This window comes from Ailuropoda melanoleuca, chromosome 1 (assembly GCF_002007445.2).
Source record: "Ailuropoda melanoleuca isolate Jingjing chromosome 1, ASM200744v2, whole genome shotgun sequence".
Taxonomy (NCBI): Eukaryota; Metazoa; Chordata; class Mammalia; order Carnivora; family Ursidae; genus Ailuropoda; species Ailuropoda melanoleuca.
This window is the reverse complement of record NC_048218.1, coordinates 109,059,628-109,076,045: the sequence shown is the minus strand read 5'-3', so window position 1 is coordinate 109,076,045 and position 16,418 is coordinate 109,059,628.

The window sequence follows — 16,418 nt, the reverse complement described above, 5'->3', positions numbered from 1 at the left end:
CTGGGGAACGTCACTTCCCTGGGAACGCTCCTGAGTTCAGCTGGCTCACACATGGATCAGATTTGGGCCCAACATCTCTGCCAGGGAAAATAGAAACCGTAAAAAAAATCAGAAAGGAATAGAAAGAAAGTTTTCCTCAGCCACAGTGAGTCACCAACGGGAACATGAGCAAAACCTTGTGGGGAGCTGGGCAGGAGGTGGGGGCGGGGAGTTGGGGGCCCTCTGCCCCCAAGTGTCTGGGCAGGTGGAGAGCAGGGTGGACTGCTGTCCAGGCTGGGCCAGGACCCCCCGGTCCGTGGGTGGCCCTGGGACCCCTCTTCACTTTCAGACTCGCACCCTGGAAGGCCCTAGAGCTGGGCCCAGGTTCTGCCTGGGGGCAGGGAGGCAGCCACAGGGCCTGTGAGGGGATCCTTGTCTGGCAACTAGCCAGACTCCCCAAGGGTAGCACAAGGGAGGTGGGGGGGGAGGCTTCGTTCACCCTTTCAGGGCCCGGTGTCTCCCGCTCCCGGGTGCGGCATTGGTATGCATGTCCAAGGGCTCTTGGAGCTAGTGGGGGTCTGCTGGACACCCTGGCCTACGCACCCCCACCTCCAACTTCCCGAGAGAAGCCTGGGCCTTCTGCTCGCTCCCCAGAAGGGTCTGCCCACGGGGCCACAGCAGGACCGGTCTTGCCAAGGAGAGGGAGAGGGAGAGGGAGAGGGAGAGTGATCTCTCAGCCTGGTAGGCCCACTCTAGCTGCCTCCGGAGAGAGGAAGGAGCGTTCCCGGAGGAACCTGTGGGCAATGGTAAGTCCTCAGGAGAGAGAGGTGGAGGGGCTCTCCCTACCCAAGGTCAGGAGTGGGGGCCCTTAGAGGTCAACACCAGCGCCTTCTGGGAGGAATGGGGAGTGCGGAGGCCCTACAGGCTTCCAGGAGGGCCAGGGGACACATAGGCCAAGCTGTCGGGGGCGGGGGGGCACCAAGGCCACGTTGCCCCTTTCAGTAATGCCCCCCTGCCCCCAGCAGGGTGCGCTGGGGGGAGTCAGGAGCTCCCACATTGGAATGGGAAGGAATGGAACCCACCCTCTTTCCAGTCTCGTGGGGTCTGTCCCACAGGGCCAGGGGCGGGGGCGGGGAAGATGCTGTGGGTAGGGCAAGGAACGGGAGCTTTGGTTTAGATCAGGCCGGCTTTCAGATGAGGCAGCTTACCTCCCCACGGAGACCCCAGGATGGGCCTGGGGCAGGAGGGACAGGTGATTTCCCCCTTCCTGCCCCCATCCCAGAAGTCAGTCTTAGAACTGTGACCTCAAATAATTCTGTTGACTGAGTCTGTGTTAGTATCTATCTCTGCAGCTCAGACAGTTAGGAGGCCGTGCTGGCCTGGGCCTTGGAAAGTGTGAGGGTCACTCCCATCCTTGACCCCCACCCCGTGACCTTGGCCCTGTTCCCACCACCCACCAAACCTCAGGGTTCCTGCTTTCAAAATGTGGTCACTGGAAGCACTAGGGAATGCTGGTGGGGGGCCATGGGGTGGGGGTTGGGAGACCTTGTGGGGAGGCAGGGAGAAGGCCCTCTACTGGCCCTTCTGGGGAAGAGCTGAGCTCTGGGCCAAAAGATGTCCCCAGACCAGCCAGCCGGCCAGCAACCCCAGCAGGGGACTGCCTCCCCCCATGTTGCTGTGGCTGCAACATCCATGGTCTCAGTGCCCTCCCCCTCCTAGTCTCCAGCCCACAGCCCCCCACCTGGTGCCAGCCCCCTCCCCTTTGGGCCCCCAGGCAACATGTGCATGACTCCGTGGTCGTGTCTCCCGGACTGGCTCACTGGTTCCTGGAGCTCTCAACAAGGGGCCAACCTAAGTGTGGCCCAGAGAGCCAACAGGCATGGAGGCAGTCTTCCCCTGGAGACGGTCAGGCTGGAGGGCACAGGAAGTCAGGCACAGGGACAGAGGGCAAGGGGAGGGTAAGGACCCGTGGGGAGACAGCGTCCTGGCCTGTGGGAGAAAAGGCAGGGGGGATCTCAGTGGGGGAGAGACTCGACCCCTTTCCCTCAGGCTGGGACTCTCCCATCAGGCACCCACATCTCCGGTCCTGGCACATGGATGGCAGACGGGGAAGTGATTCACGGTTGTCCAGTAGGCCAGCATCTTTCCCCATCCCTAAGTGAGAAAGCAGCCGCTCCGGGAGAAGTGATGTGTTCAGGTCACAGCATGTCACTGATGGGGGAGGGCCAGGCACGGACTTCTGAGCCAGACTGAATGCTCTTTCCATCTGGGCTCCACAGCCTCTGGCCCTGGGCCACGGGGCTGTGGTGGCTCTAGTCCCTCCTGCTGAGGCCTGAGTGTCACCAAGAGACACCCTGGTCTCGGCCTGGGCAGAGGTGGGACATTGACCCACCAACAGCACCGCTTGCCCATGGTCTGGCTGGGGCAGCCGCAGGGCAGAGGAGCTGGGACAGGCAGGAGTGGCAGAGCCTGGGAGGCCCGGCGGAGACCCTCCTAGGCTCTCGGGGCGTCAGGGGAAACAGCTCAGGTACCAAGGCTGGGTCGTGGGGGAAGCAAAGCCTCAGTACTAAGGTGGCCGAGTGGGGCCTTCAGAAGGGCCTTCCTCCACGGCCCGGCCAGTCAGCCCATGTGTGGGGGTGCCAGCCAGCCCATGTGTGGGGGTGCTCTCTCTCAGCCCATGTGTGGGGGTGCAAGCCCACATGTGGGGGTGCTAGCCCACATGTGGGGGTGCTCTCACTGGGAAGGCCTGGGAAGCCCGGGCTCTGGACCGCAGGCCCCGGGATCATATACCAGCTCCTCTCCGCCTCCTGGAGTCCTGGGTTTGTCTCCAGGGAGCAAGGGAGAAGGCCCCGGGCTCATCCCTCCTTCTGCTCGCTCCCTCTAGGAGCGGCCCCTAGGAATGCCCCCTTGCCTGCAGTCTGGATGTTACTGGGGCGGGGGGTCAGGCCGCTCGGGGGCCATGGGACCTGGGGTCTCCCAGACAGTGTCTAGTCATCCATACAACTGGCAGAACAATTTCCCTGGTTTCTGACATGTGATTTTCCACAGTTCGGTGTCCCCGCCCAGCTCACCAGGCCTGCTCTGCTGAGTGAGCAGAGTTCACCCAGATTCCTTCCACTCACGGCAGGACCCAGCCCCCCGGGGGACAGGGGTCACCGCAGCCGCGGGGGCGCTGCCCGCTGGCAGGGGGCAGGCTTCCAGCGCCCTGAGAGAGTCTGTGTCCACAGACGGGACAACGGCGTGCGGCACAGGCAGCCGGACAGCCAGCCAGTGTCGTGTCCCAGGGGAGCGGCTCCAGATGGCGTCTGGTGGGAAATACAATGTGGATCCTGGTGCCCTGTCCTCACCCAGATTAACTCCGGATGGGTGGAAGATAGAGCTGTTAAAAGAGAAGCCATCACGGTCTTCAAGGAAAACAGGGGTCTGAGTTTGGGTTCCTCTTGGGAGAAGTTTCTCGGCAGAAACAGCACAAGTTTCAAGAACTTGGGCTGATTAAAAGTTTTAGCTTTCATTTCAAAACATACTGAAGCTTAAATTAACAGGCAAAAGAAATGCTGGGGAAGGACCTATGGCCCCAGACATAGAGAGCATTGTAAGGGGTGCACCACGACCTCAGAGCGGCTGTCTGAGCCTCCGTTTCTCCCCTCCAACAAGGTGTGATGAGGACTCCCTCAGATAAATCTAGAAAGCTGTGCCCCAAAACAGTGTCTTTGCTAAAAGGAAGCTGTTCAATAAAATTCTTTGCATTTTTAAACCAATCTGACTTGGTTTCCGTGATGACACAGAATCCGGCAATTCACAAAAGTACAAACGACTGTGGCCAGTGAATACTTGCAAACTGTCGACCTCCTTAAAATTCAGGAAAATGCAAATTAAAATATGCTTAGTGCTACTTTTCCTATGCAAGATGCTCCAGGATTGAACTGTCTCCTGGTGTAGGTGGTGCTGGGGAGCCGCTGAGCACTGTCACTCAGGGTCATTTGTCTGCAAAGAACAAGACCGTGTTGTGCTTGCTCACCGTGTGTGTCCGACAGGGCTGGGGACGCCCCAGAGCTGTTAAAACGTTACTTCTGGGCGTGTCTGTGCCGCTGAGGCGCGTGCGCGCACTGGGACGAGCAGACGGTCCTCCCCAACGCGGGCGGACCCAGAGGCCGCTCGAGCCGAGATGGACCTCTTCTCCTATCCTCTGACTTCGGCACCCCAGGTTCCCAGGCCTTTGGGTTTGGACCGAACCACAACCCCCCCTGCTGTTCTGGGCCTCCAGCTGGCAGACGGCAAACGGAGCAAGACTTCTCAGCTTCCGTAATGGCCCGAGCCACACCTGCATGAGAGATCAATCTCTGTCCCCTTCCCCTTCCCTCTCCCCCCCACCCCTTCTCTCTACATCTATGTATCTGTATATATATTATGTACATACACATTTGTTTATAGTGATACACACACGCTTACCCTATGGGTTCCATTTCTCTGGAGAACCCTGGCCAGTAATACCTCTTCCACAGCACCCGAGCCCGGACCGGCCATCCCATGGACCCTGGTGGAACAGGGCCCCTGCTTTCCTCTGCAGCACAGCCTTCCCTGCCCCCCAGACCCCCCCACACCCCAGAACGTCAGCTCACCACGTGTTCCTGGGAAGGCTGGGGCCAGGTGACTGGACTCCAGGCTACCCCTTGTTCCCATCGACCTCAGCCAGAGGGCCAGCCACATGCACACCACACGGGGCTGCATCGGGTCCCCTCCCCGGGCGCCAAGAGAGGACCTGAGAGCGGAGAAGGCCCCAGCTTGTCGTCTGGGGAAACTGGATGGCAGCCTTAGAAAGAGCGTGGGCCCCAGCACCCCCCACCCACGACACTCTCCCGCCCTGAGGTGGGCTGTGGCCACGCGGAGGAGCTCTGTGGCCCTGGGGGTGATGAGCCTGGTTGCTCAGCCTGTCCACAGGGACTTTGGGGAGCAAGGTATTGCGTTAGTCCCTGAGAAATCCTCCCTGGGCCCACCCAGACTAATACAACACTTCCTGGATTTTAGTGGGAGAAAATGCCACCAATGTGGAGGGCGTGTCCTGTCTTGGGGATGCATTTGCTATTCCTTCTGCTGGGGCACCCTTTTCTCAGATATCACTACTTTCTGTCCTTTACCCAAAGACCCCCTCTCTGGGCACTGGGCTCCCCTCACTGCCCTGCACAGAACTTCAGCCCTGTCCCATGTCCCCCGAAACAGCCCACCCCACGCCCCCACCTTATAGCTGACATATTGACCCACGGGGCCATCCTGACAGCATTAATGGCTCCAGGTAAATGGCCTTCCTGTGCTGATGGGCTTTGCCCTGCACCCTGTAACTTCATAGGCCCCTCCCCCTTTGACTATGGGCTTGGCCATGTGGCTGCCCTGTCCAGTGAAACAAGAACAGACGCACTCAAGAAGAGGCTTGAAGAAGCACTTGCAGCGTCCCCCTCCCTGTCCCCCCAGCCTTCCAGAACTGTGAGGGGAAACCTGGGCCGGCCCACTGGAGAACAGACCACAGCGGCAGGCTGAGGCCCTGGGGGGCCGGCACCCTGCCAGGGGGACCATGAGGGCAACCAGGGAGGCCAGCCAAGCTGGGCTCAGACAGGCAGGGCAGCCTGGGGAGCTGGCAGACATGTGAGCTAATAAATGTGATTGCTTCCATCTGCTGAGCTAGGTTTTTGGTCACTCAGCAAGGACTAACACTTACCTTGTGCATTACCTTTCTCCCACCACCGTGACATTTACTACAGTGTCCTCCCTGTTTAGAGGATGGCCCGGCACACAAGGCCCGGATAAACATGTTAAGTGTCTGAACGCGGGACAGATACCTTCATAGGATCCTGTGAGCCGGAGAGCAGCATTGGCTGGAACCGTGTGAGGATAGGAGTGTGGTTGGCGCTGGAGCTCACGAGGAGTGTGGCAGACCACAAGCACCCAGGGCTCTAGATAATTGATGTAGGTCATCCGTGAGCTTCACAATGAAGATTAGCCAAGAGTCCCCTTCCTCTTCTGGAAAGTAGTACCTTTGCCTTATAACAAACCCTGACGTAGCCTAATAGAACACTAATAAGTAACATCCACAGGAAAATGCTGATAGCTTAGACCCACATCACTGAGAGGACAGTGCATCAGGCACTGCTGTCTCTGCAAGACTAAAAGACTAGATCATCTCTGGAAAAGACACAAAGTCTCCAAAACATAAAATCTACCTGAAAGAAACGATTTAAGGGCTCCACAACGTAGCAAGTAAAACTTTAATAAAAAAAAAAAATTCAGTCTAACACTTAGGTTTGAATAGCTTCAGATAACACAGAGGGTCCTGTGTCCTAATTGATTGACAAGGGGACAATTGATTGACAACTTGTAACCTGCAACTTCTGCTTGCCCAAAATGGCTTTTCAGTTACAATAGGGTTAGCTATGAATGATGGAAAGCCCTATGTAGCAATGGTTTACATAAGGTAGAAATTTATTCCTTCACATAAACAAAAGTCCAAGGCAAGCAGTCCAGAGCTGGCATGGCAACCTAAGAATCAGCAGAGATTCCGGCTCCTTTCATCTTGTTACTCCTGCATCCTCAATTTATGGCTTCCATCTCTTGGTGCAAAATAGCTGCTTGAGATCCAGCCATCAGGCCATCATCCCAGCCAGCAGGAAGGAAGAAGGAATAGCAGAGCACAATTTCTTCTTTTAAGAAGACTCTCTGGAAGTTCACACAAACCTCCAAGTTGATTCCATTGGCGTTGGCCAGAGCTCACTCACGGGTCATCCCCAGCTACAAGGGAAGCTGAGAAGTGCAGCCTTTTTCCAATGGCCTCATGCCAGCTAAATCTCAGAAGTTCTGTTACTGAACAGGGCGTCGATAATAGATGCTGAGGAATAATTAGTCTGTGGCAGACGATATACTTTCCTGAGTCTGGCGAGATTACGAAACTCTTAGGAAGTTATAAAAAAAAATAGCCAGTAGGTGGTGGAGGAAGGTGTCAAAGCTGCAATCCCAGGAAAGTGTAAGAATAAGAAATGAACCATGGCACTAGGAACGTTATGATCCATGTGCGGGTAAGGTATTCACATTCCCGCATGTTCATCTGCAGACCTCAGCCGAAGGCCAGCCGACGGAAACGGGAAGCAGCAATCCGCTCCAATGGAGAAGGGGGGACCCCGGCAGGCGTGGACCCCGGCTCCAGAGCTCCTGTCGCCATAAGGGGTTCTGGAACACCCCCAAGGGCTGCTGTGGCGCTGGAAGTGCTCAGGGCTAAAACCTGCAACGGCTCTCTCTCTCCCCTCCTCCTAACAGCTGAGCTTCTCGAAGATGTGGTCCACGCTCCTCTCTCTGCTTCCTGTCTCAGGCAGCTGCACCTGCATCCCCCGGAACCATCCAGGGCCACCATGGCTCCTTTCATGACCTCCTCCCAGACCTCTGGGCTGGCTCCCCCCCTCCTCCCCTGCTTCTGGGGCGGGGGCCTCTGCCACACATGTCCCTTCCCAGTCCATCATCCAATGTAGGCCCAGACCCTCCCTCTCTTAAATCACCCGCTCATAGTGTATAAACACTGTCCCCAAAGAAGGGGAGTCAGACTCAGTGTCTAGAACCCCAAAGATGTGGAAGTCTGGGGAGACCCTCATCCCATCTGTATCCCAGGTTGACCCTCAGGGACTCCTGTGGGGATGTGTAAGCCCAGCCAGGCCAGCCCTAGGCTGCATGGGCTCACCACGGGCACAGGGGCATCTCTTGGTAGGAAGAGCTTGCCAAGGGTGGCAAAAGTCGGGTTGCATGCATTTTGGGCCAGGATGACTTGCTGAGTCAAAAAGCATTCATAGACTGGCTCCATGAGCAGGCACTGCCACCCCAAGCTCACGCAGGAGAGACCCCCACCCCTGGGAGTCTTCCGTCCAGCAGAGGAGACACATGCTATCGTCCAGCAGGCTGAAGGACACGCACGAGGGCCAGCCAGGGGTTCGTTACCAGCACAGGCCTCCTGGAGGGAGGGGCAACTGGGCTGGGCCAGGCAAATCCCTGCAGGGAAGAGATGGTGTCCTGGAGGGGGGCATGCCCCTGCCAAGGTCCAGAAGACCCTGTTGTAGAGGAGTAGCCGAAAGGATTACAGGACAGGGACAGTGTGGACAGGGGGTTAGGGACAGTGTGCAGCCTAGGTGGGTCTGCAGGAAGCTGACTCGCACTGGGGTTCTATCTCGTGGGCAGAGGGCCTTCATGTGGCTGAATGGAGTCACGGAGACTAGAAGGACTGCGGGGTGCAAGGATGCCAGGCTGTGGATGATACTGGGGCAGAGCCTGCAAAACCTGGGCTCAGCAGATGGTGAGGGAGGGGACAGCGAGGCCACTGGTTGTAGCGGGTGGGTGGGGGTCAGAGGGGAGCCCACAGGAAGAGAATTTCCATGGGAGGGGATGGGCAAAACAGGGTGGGGGCATGCTCTGCAGACAGCTGATCAGAGATTTCTGAACCCAGGGGCATGACCTGGGCAGTGTGGATTTGGGGGTGACTGATGGGTGAGGGGAAGGTCAGACACACCCAGGGGAGAAGTGACCCTACCCCATCCAGGTTTGATGTAAGGATCAGATGTGATGCTGCGGTGGCCACTTGACCCTATCCCCCCTTGAGATGTCACTTCCCCCAAATGAGTGCTTGTGGGGCTGGCAGGTCCCTCAGTGCCTGTGCCAGGCTGGACGTCGGGTGGTCCCGCCAACCACGCCGTTGGGTCTGCAATGCTACCAGCTGGGGGTCATCAGAAACTGGGGTGGCGCCCCTACCTGCCCCACCCCCACCTTACCTCTACACCCCAGTGGACTCAGCGCCCCCACCTGCCAAACCACTGAGGGCTGCTGGCTGTGGGTCTATTGAACACTCTGTTTATTGTGCAAGCAGTGTGTGCTTATCGCAGAAAAATCAGAAAATAGGCAAAACAACAAAGTAACTATGGATAAGTGGTATCGAATGCATTCTACCTCCCAGAGAGAACAAGTAACAGTTTTCACATCATCAGCCCCTGCCTCTAGGAAGCACAACGGCTGGGAGGTCTGTGATGCAGCCAGGCTCTCTGGGTCCCATCCCTGAAATAATAGAAAATACATACAGCAGTCTCTGTCCCCATCCCTGACCCGGAGCTCCCGAAACCCTTGGAATTTCCCAAGCGACAAGAGCAATGGGAGCATCTCTTGTTCTAACTTACAGTCTTTGATCCCAATCCGAGAATAGAGTTCCTAAATCTCTTGGAATTTCCTGGATGAAAGGAGTGTCTTTCGTTCTAATGAGGCAACTCTGGGTGGGCTCCAGGATGGTTTCAGGAGGGGCGGTGGTCACCAGAAAGATCAAGCCATGATTAGAAGCTTAGAGCATTCCGCCTCACCCCCATCTTCCCGGGAAGGGAGAGGGGCTGGAGATTTGCTTGATGATGGATGTTGCCTCCCCATAAGGAAGCCTCTATAAAATCCCTACGGTACAGGGTTTGAAGAGCTTTCCACGGTGCTCTCCAGCTCCGTGGGGCCAAAACCGACTGGGTCAGTACCCTTCTGGACCCTGCCCTGTGTATCTCTTCATCTAGCTTCCATTCCTATCCCTACCATCCTCTGTGACAAGTAATCTAGCAGGGAAACTGTTTGCCTGAGTCCTGTGAGCCAGGCTAATACATGATCAGAGGGGAACCCCAACTTACAGCCAGCCAGTTAGAAGCACAGAAACACCTGGACTTGAGGCTGGCATCTGGAGTGGGGTGGTGGCTGAGACCTTAACCTATAGGAACTGTAGGACAATCTCTCCATCTGAGAATGGTCCAGGGTGGCTCTCAGAAGTCGCGTGAACGTCAAGGAAATGCAGGAGCATTCTTCCAGGACAAGATTCCAACACTGCTGTGCAACGGTGGGCAAGTTACTTGAGCTCTCTGTGTCTCTATCTCCTCCCCAGCAACAGGGAAGGGAGCATGGAGGTCATCCAGTGACGGGAATGTCCTGGGCATTGATGAGCTGACACGTGTAACGAGCTTAGGACAGCTCCTGGCAGAGAGCGCTGATCTTAGTATGTGTGGGCACACATGCTTAAAAAACGTTTTATTATTAAAATCGCAAACATGTGCACCAGTGGAGAGATGATATGCTGCACTTCCTGCCCATTACTAGCATCTAAGTTATCGATTCACGGCCCGTCTTGTTTCTTCCGTGTCCCACCCTTTCCTCTACTCGGCACCATTGGAAGCAAATCCCAGACATCATATGACTTCACCAGGAAACAGTTTGTTGTGCATTTCTGAAAGAAAGGACTGCCTCTGCCTCTCTCTCCTTAACGTAACCTACGATCAGTCTTGACCACAATTCCCGTAGCAGCCACAGCAGCTACCAGTCAGCGCGCACATGTCTCCAGCTGTCCCATGCTTTCCACTTTCTGCAGCTGGTTTCTTTGAACTGGGATCCAAACGAGGCCACGGTGCTGTGACCGGTCGCTCTGTTCCTTGTATGTGTCAGGGGCACTGAGTCCACACATCCCCCGATGCAGGAACGCGCCTGATCATTCCCTGTTACGAATCACGACACAGGCCGGTTATTGCCCAGAGAAGGGGTGATGGAGCCCAGCGGCACTCTGAAAAGGGTGGGGGAGGAAGGGCGTCTGCAGAAGGTGAGGGCAGGCCCCTCCCCACTCCCCACCAGAAGGGCTGAGGTGTCAGCGCCCAGCCACATTCACACCCTCAATCCTCACCTCAGGTGAGCCCTCAGGGGTCCGGGGTCTGACACAACTGGTCACACCTGTCGGTTTCTAGGACAGCAGCTTGCCAGTTCTCCCCAGGCCCCGGGGACAGTCTCCCTCCTCCACGATGGGTGAGCCCTGGCTCAGGCTCAGTGTCTGCACATGGCCTGCATCGGTCCTCCCTCTGGGGGGGGACCTCCTCGCTCCCTTGCTGGAGCTGCAGACACCCCCATGCCGAGGTGCTGGCCTGATTCTGTCCTCCTCCCTTGGTTTCCACAGGGTCCCAAGGACCAGTCTGAAGCCCCATTCCTGAGCTCCTCAGGACTCGGCAACCCAGCCTTTCTGCGGCTGGAAAGGGTCCTCCCTTCTCCTCTCTGACAGCCAGATCCAACCCGCTGAGGGGTCTTGCCAGCTCTACTCACACACCTCGCCCTGGTCTAGCACCTTCCAGCTGGCCTCCCACAGGCTCTCCTGGCTTTCACCCTTGCCCCGAGCTGCTCTCTGGACAGCAGCGGGGGCTTGCGGAAGCTGAGTGGGGTCACATCCTGCCCCCGCTCAAAGCCTCTCCTCTGACTCTGGGTAAAAGTCAAAGACCTTCCTGCGGCCAGAGGGGCCTCACTTTCTGACCGTCCCCTGCTCACTCTGTACCGGCCACACAGGTCCTTGCTCTTCCTGGCAGGTGCCTCCTGCAAGACCCCTCACCCGGACCTCGGAGGGGGTCACTGCTCAGACATCCTCCGCTCAGTGAGCCATCGTGGGCCTCAGATTCCAGCTCCCTCTCCAACCCCGGCCCCCCCCCCACACAAAACCTCCCTCCTCCTCTCTCACCATTGTTCCAGCTACCTGTTGCTGTGTAATGAGCGGCCCTGTAACGAGCTGAGTGGCTTAGAGCAGCAGTGAGAATTCTCCACGTGGCATCGGCTAGAGTACCGTGTGCAATGGTGGTCAGCGGCAAGCAGGAGGCGCACTCCAACCTCCGTTCCCCCGGCCTCGAGTCACTCCGGAGCCAGCCCAAGCTTCCCTCCATTGCAGCTGCAAGCTGTCTTCAGACGAAACCCAGAGGTTCCACAGTGTCACTCCTGCTGCATTCTGTAGATCAGAGCAAGTCCCAGGGCCAGCCCAGAATCAGAGGGGCTAGACCCCGCCTCCTGCCAGAGAGAGCATCAGGGTCACTCTGGAAAAGGGTGTGCAGCTGGGAGGGCTCCATGCAGCCATGCTGCCGATACCCACTGCGCCGTCTGGCATCTGGCACAGTACATATTGTCACTTCATCGCTTCCACTAAAATGCAACGAAGGCAGAGATCTCTGTGTGTCTAGTATGCCGTGCCCACCGTGCTCAGACCAGAGCGTGGCACACAGCTTGATTTCGCAGAAACGATGCCTCGGAGGCCAATCGGCCAGTGCTCAGTCATAGCTGTGCCTCTGTGCCCTTGGAAAGAGCACTTCAGCTCCAAGCCTCAGTTTCTCCATCTGTAAGACGGAACATGACAGTAGGACCAATTCCACACCACTGAGGACAGAAATACCAACATAACAAGTAAGTAACAGAGCCCTTGATCTCTACCGAGCCTTTGGTAAAGGTCAGCGGTGTACTTGATGAGGATCCGGGGCCAGCCGCGGCACCCAGACCCCATCCCTTTCCAACTGCACGGGGCCCTGACCTGGACGCCCCCCTGAGCTGCAGCCCCACCGCCTGTCTTCCTCTGGGAAAGGACAGACTCTGACCTTGACCTGCCCCACAACCTGGGGCAGCCTGCTGCCTCCCTTGTCTGACTTCTCAAGACCCTCCCCCCTGAGGGCTGCCATCCAAGGCAACATCGGCCATTCGGCCAAACTTACCAGCCCAGGGCTGTCCCTGGAGTCAGTAAGCTAGAACTCCCCGTCATCGTATCTGTGTTTTATTTCAACGATAACAGTAACAAATGGGAAAATACCTGAATAAAGGAAATGGGTTCTGTTAACCTTAACAATAAAAACTACCGGTTATTTTACCAGGAAAAGATGGGTTTATTCAGGAATAAAAGAACTGCAATCCTGGACAAACAAACTGGGCAAAACCCTAGGCAAGTCTGGGGAACGAAGGAGAAAAGGGGTGAATTGGGAGGGGTTATTATGAACTCAAAGTGCATTGGAGGAAGCTGGAGAGAGAAGTGTGGCGGCTTCTCAGTAGTGGAGCTGTGGCCCCGGGGATGGGGGAAGCATCTCTCCCTCCTGCAGGGGTCACAGCCTCGGGCAAGGTCCCATCCAGGTAAGGGCGAGGTGGGCTCTTCCCATTGGGTCAGCGATGGACCCAGTGGGAGGGTTGGGAGCGCCCCCTGGCGGAGCTTCCAACCCCGTTACTGATGTGCAGTCGTGTTCATATATTGTCGTGATACAAATGCAATAAACTGTGGTGGGAAGAGTAGACAATTTTGTCACTTTGGGATGAAGTTTGGGTCAGCAAACATCCCTCTTCTCATTGGACCCCTTCATTGGACCCCTTAGCTCCCCAATACCAGCAACCACACTGAGCCAGGGCTGGTTGGCCAAATGAACCCAAAAACTCCAGTAATGACATGCCTCTACTCCATCGTTCTCGGGCCACATTCCTGTGGTGAGGGGAGTCAGGGGCTGTCCTCCACCCTCTGGCCCCGAATTCCCACTCCAGTTCCTGACCCCGGGGCCTCTTTCTTATACAGAACCCGTTTGTATAGACACCCAGGGTGCTGGATTTAGGAAGTGGGCTTTGAGACGTCATTAGGTCACTTCCTGGGTGTGATCAGGGCCCTGTGAAAGAGGTGCCATGTCTCACCCCTTCCGTCCTGTGGGGACACAGCAAGATGTGTGCAGCTCTCCCCAACACGGAAACCTCGGTTCCAGCGTCCTGAACTGCGAGAAGTAAATCTCTGGGGTTTATAAGCCACCAGTGCCAGTATTCATCACAGCTGCCCTAATAGGCCAAGACGGCATCCAAGCAGCCACCCACCTCCTTCTCAAAAGGCAGTATGCTTTCTCAACAGTAAAGCCCCTCTGTGTTATATAACCTTCCAGGCCCTTGGCAAGCTGCAGCCCCTAACTCCAGCACGTCTATTCCTGTCACAAACAAAATCCTGTGGCTACGACAGATCTTTGCAGATCAGGGAAGGTTGGCCACAGGGCCCATCAGCAGAGTCGAGAGCTGAGCCCAGGTCTGAGCTGCACACTCGGAGTGGCAGGGTGAACAGTGGTGCCGCCAGTTTATGTCTACCTGGAACCTCAGGATGTGACCTTATCTGGAATAAGGGTCTTTGCAGATGTCATTAAGATAAGAAATTTCAAGGGGTGCCTGGGTGGCTCGGTCAGTTAGGCATCTGCCTTTGGCTCAGGTCGTGATCCCAGCGTCCTGGGATCGAGTCCCACGTCGGGCTCCCTGCTCAGTGGGGAGTCTGCTTCTCCCTCTCCCTCTGCTGCTCCCCTTGCTCATGCTCTCTCGCTCATTCTTTCCTTTTCTCTCTCAAATAAATAAATAAAATCTTTAAAAAAAAAGATAAGAAATTTCAAGATGAGGTCATCCTGGATTAGGGTGGCCCGTATACCCAATGACTGGGGCCTTCATAAAGAGGAAGGAACGGGGCGAGGCAGCCTTAGGGGTGATGCAGCCACCAGCCTAGGCCTGCCAGGAGCCCCCGGAAGCTAGAAGAGGCAGGAAGGGTCCCCTCTGGAGCCTCCAAAGGAAGCATGGCCCTGCTCGCCCCTTGATCTTAGAATTCTGGTCTTCAGAACTGGGAAAGAATAAATTCCTATCATGTTAAGCCACTCAGTTTGTTCTGGACCTGAAAATGCCAGGTGCTAAGAGCTGAATGATGTCTCCCCCCAACCCTCAAATTCATATGTTGCAACTTTAACCCCCAATATGGCACCATTTGGAGATAGGGCTTTTAGGAAGTTATACGGTTATATGGGGTCCTAAGGGTAGAGTCCTGATTCAATGAGATTAGTGGCGAGTGGTGAGACAGAGAGCTCTCTCTCGCGGTCTCTCTCCACGGATCACCAACAGGCCCTGTGAACCTGGAGAGGAGGCCTCGGAATGAAGTCTACCTGCCTGCATCTTGACGCTGAACTTCTGGCCTCCAGACTGAGAGAAGTGTCTGTCATTCAAGCTTCCGGTGTGGTATTTTGTGACGGCCTGAGCTGACTGACGCAGCAGGTACCCCACACCCACAGTGGCATGGAGGAAAGCTCAGGAAGGCCCCGGGCCAGCGGCCAGAGCCACAGGGCCAGCAGCATCAGCAGTCTGACCACGTGCCCTCCGGAATGCTGCCGGCAAGCAGCCCAAAAACACAGGAACCCAAAACCAGGGTGGGCCCCAGAGCCGGGGCAGAGTCCTGGCCCCACAGGCTAAGGGCAGGTGCAAATAGCACCAAAGGAACTTTGGAGAAGGTGGTCCACAGGGAGGTTTTATGAAGGTCACGAGGACTGAAGGATCACCCCCAAGGACCTCTCTGAGCTGGAAATGGAAACAGGAAATAGCTAGATGGGATTCATCTTGGAAAAATGCAAACTCCCATATCTGGGCAAAACTAATGCACACCACAGTGGGAGACGGCCGCAGAGCAGGGGGGAGGACTGCAGTTCCCAGGGTGGCCGCGAGGGCCCAGGCGAGAGGCCATCAGTGTAGCCTCTCTGACTCTTGAGGGGTGATCTCAGCACGGGGAGAGTCCCCGAGGCTGGGGACTGACGTGTCGGGGAACCCCAAGTTCCCAGTTTAGTGGGAAATAGAGGGCTAAGGCTTCTACTTCCCAGTGGGCCAGACGGTGACCTAATGGTCCAGGGAGTGGCGGGGACAGCACCCCACCCAGCCGTGCTGTGGCTTTGCCCACTGGTGCCCAGGCCTTCACTCAGTGGCCATAGGGGTCCTCGTCCCCCTCACAGAACCTCCCCCGGCCTGTGGAAAGCCCTGTGTTCCTCAGTTTTGCAAGTTGCTGGGCATTTTGAAGCACACGGATGTGATGGGTCATTAGAAGTTGCCTCTGCCTCTGGGAGAGTACCCAGCTGCCCTGGCCGGAAACAGAGACCATTAAGAGGGAAGCAAACGGTTTCAGGGGAGAGATGGCTGCCCCCTGAGGAGAGGCAGGACCGACAGGTGGGGAACGAGGCTCTGATCCCTTCTATAGGCCCTGGGAGCGCCTCCTTCCCTACGGGCCAGAGAAACAGGCACAGGGAAAGGAGAAAGAGGCCAACGCCCAGGCCACCTGGCTGGGGAGCCTGCGACCTGTGTCCCAGGAGGGCAGGGAGGTGTTGGAGGTAGAAGAGGAACCAGCCTCCCTCAGCCCTGTGCCCCCCCGCTGTGAACAGGAGGCGTCCCTCTGTCCCTCCGGGGAGAGAAGAGCAAGGAGACGGGTGGGAACAGGGCTACACCTGGCCTCTCGCACCTGCTCACCTGAGCATGGGCTAAACCAGCTGCAGCAGGGGGAATCCACCACGTAGGGCCGGAAAATGAGAAGAACACTCCACCCCGTCAAGAGTCGGCTTTCCCAAACTGATCTAGACAATCAAAGCAATGCCAGTGTTGGAAAAGGAGTGGCTGAGTGGGATTTTTGTTTTCATTTTGTTGGCTATGGTTGCCAAACCGTCTTTCAAAAAGTCCTTCCACAAGTTGCCAACTCCCTCACACCTGACAGGTGCACAGATCAGGCGATCCGGTTCAAGTTCAGAGTAGGGTTCATCTGTGAAATTCCTACCGGTGTTCTTGCCAATTTTTCCATTAGATCATTGTCTTTTTAT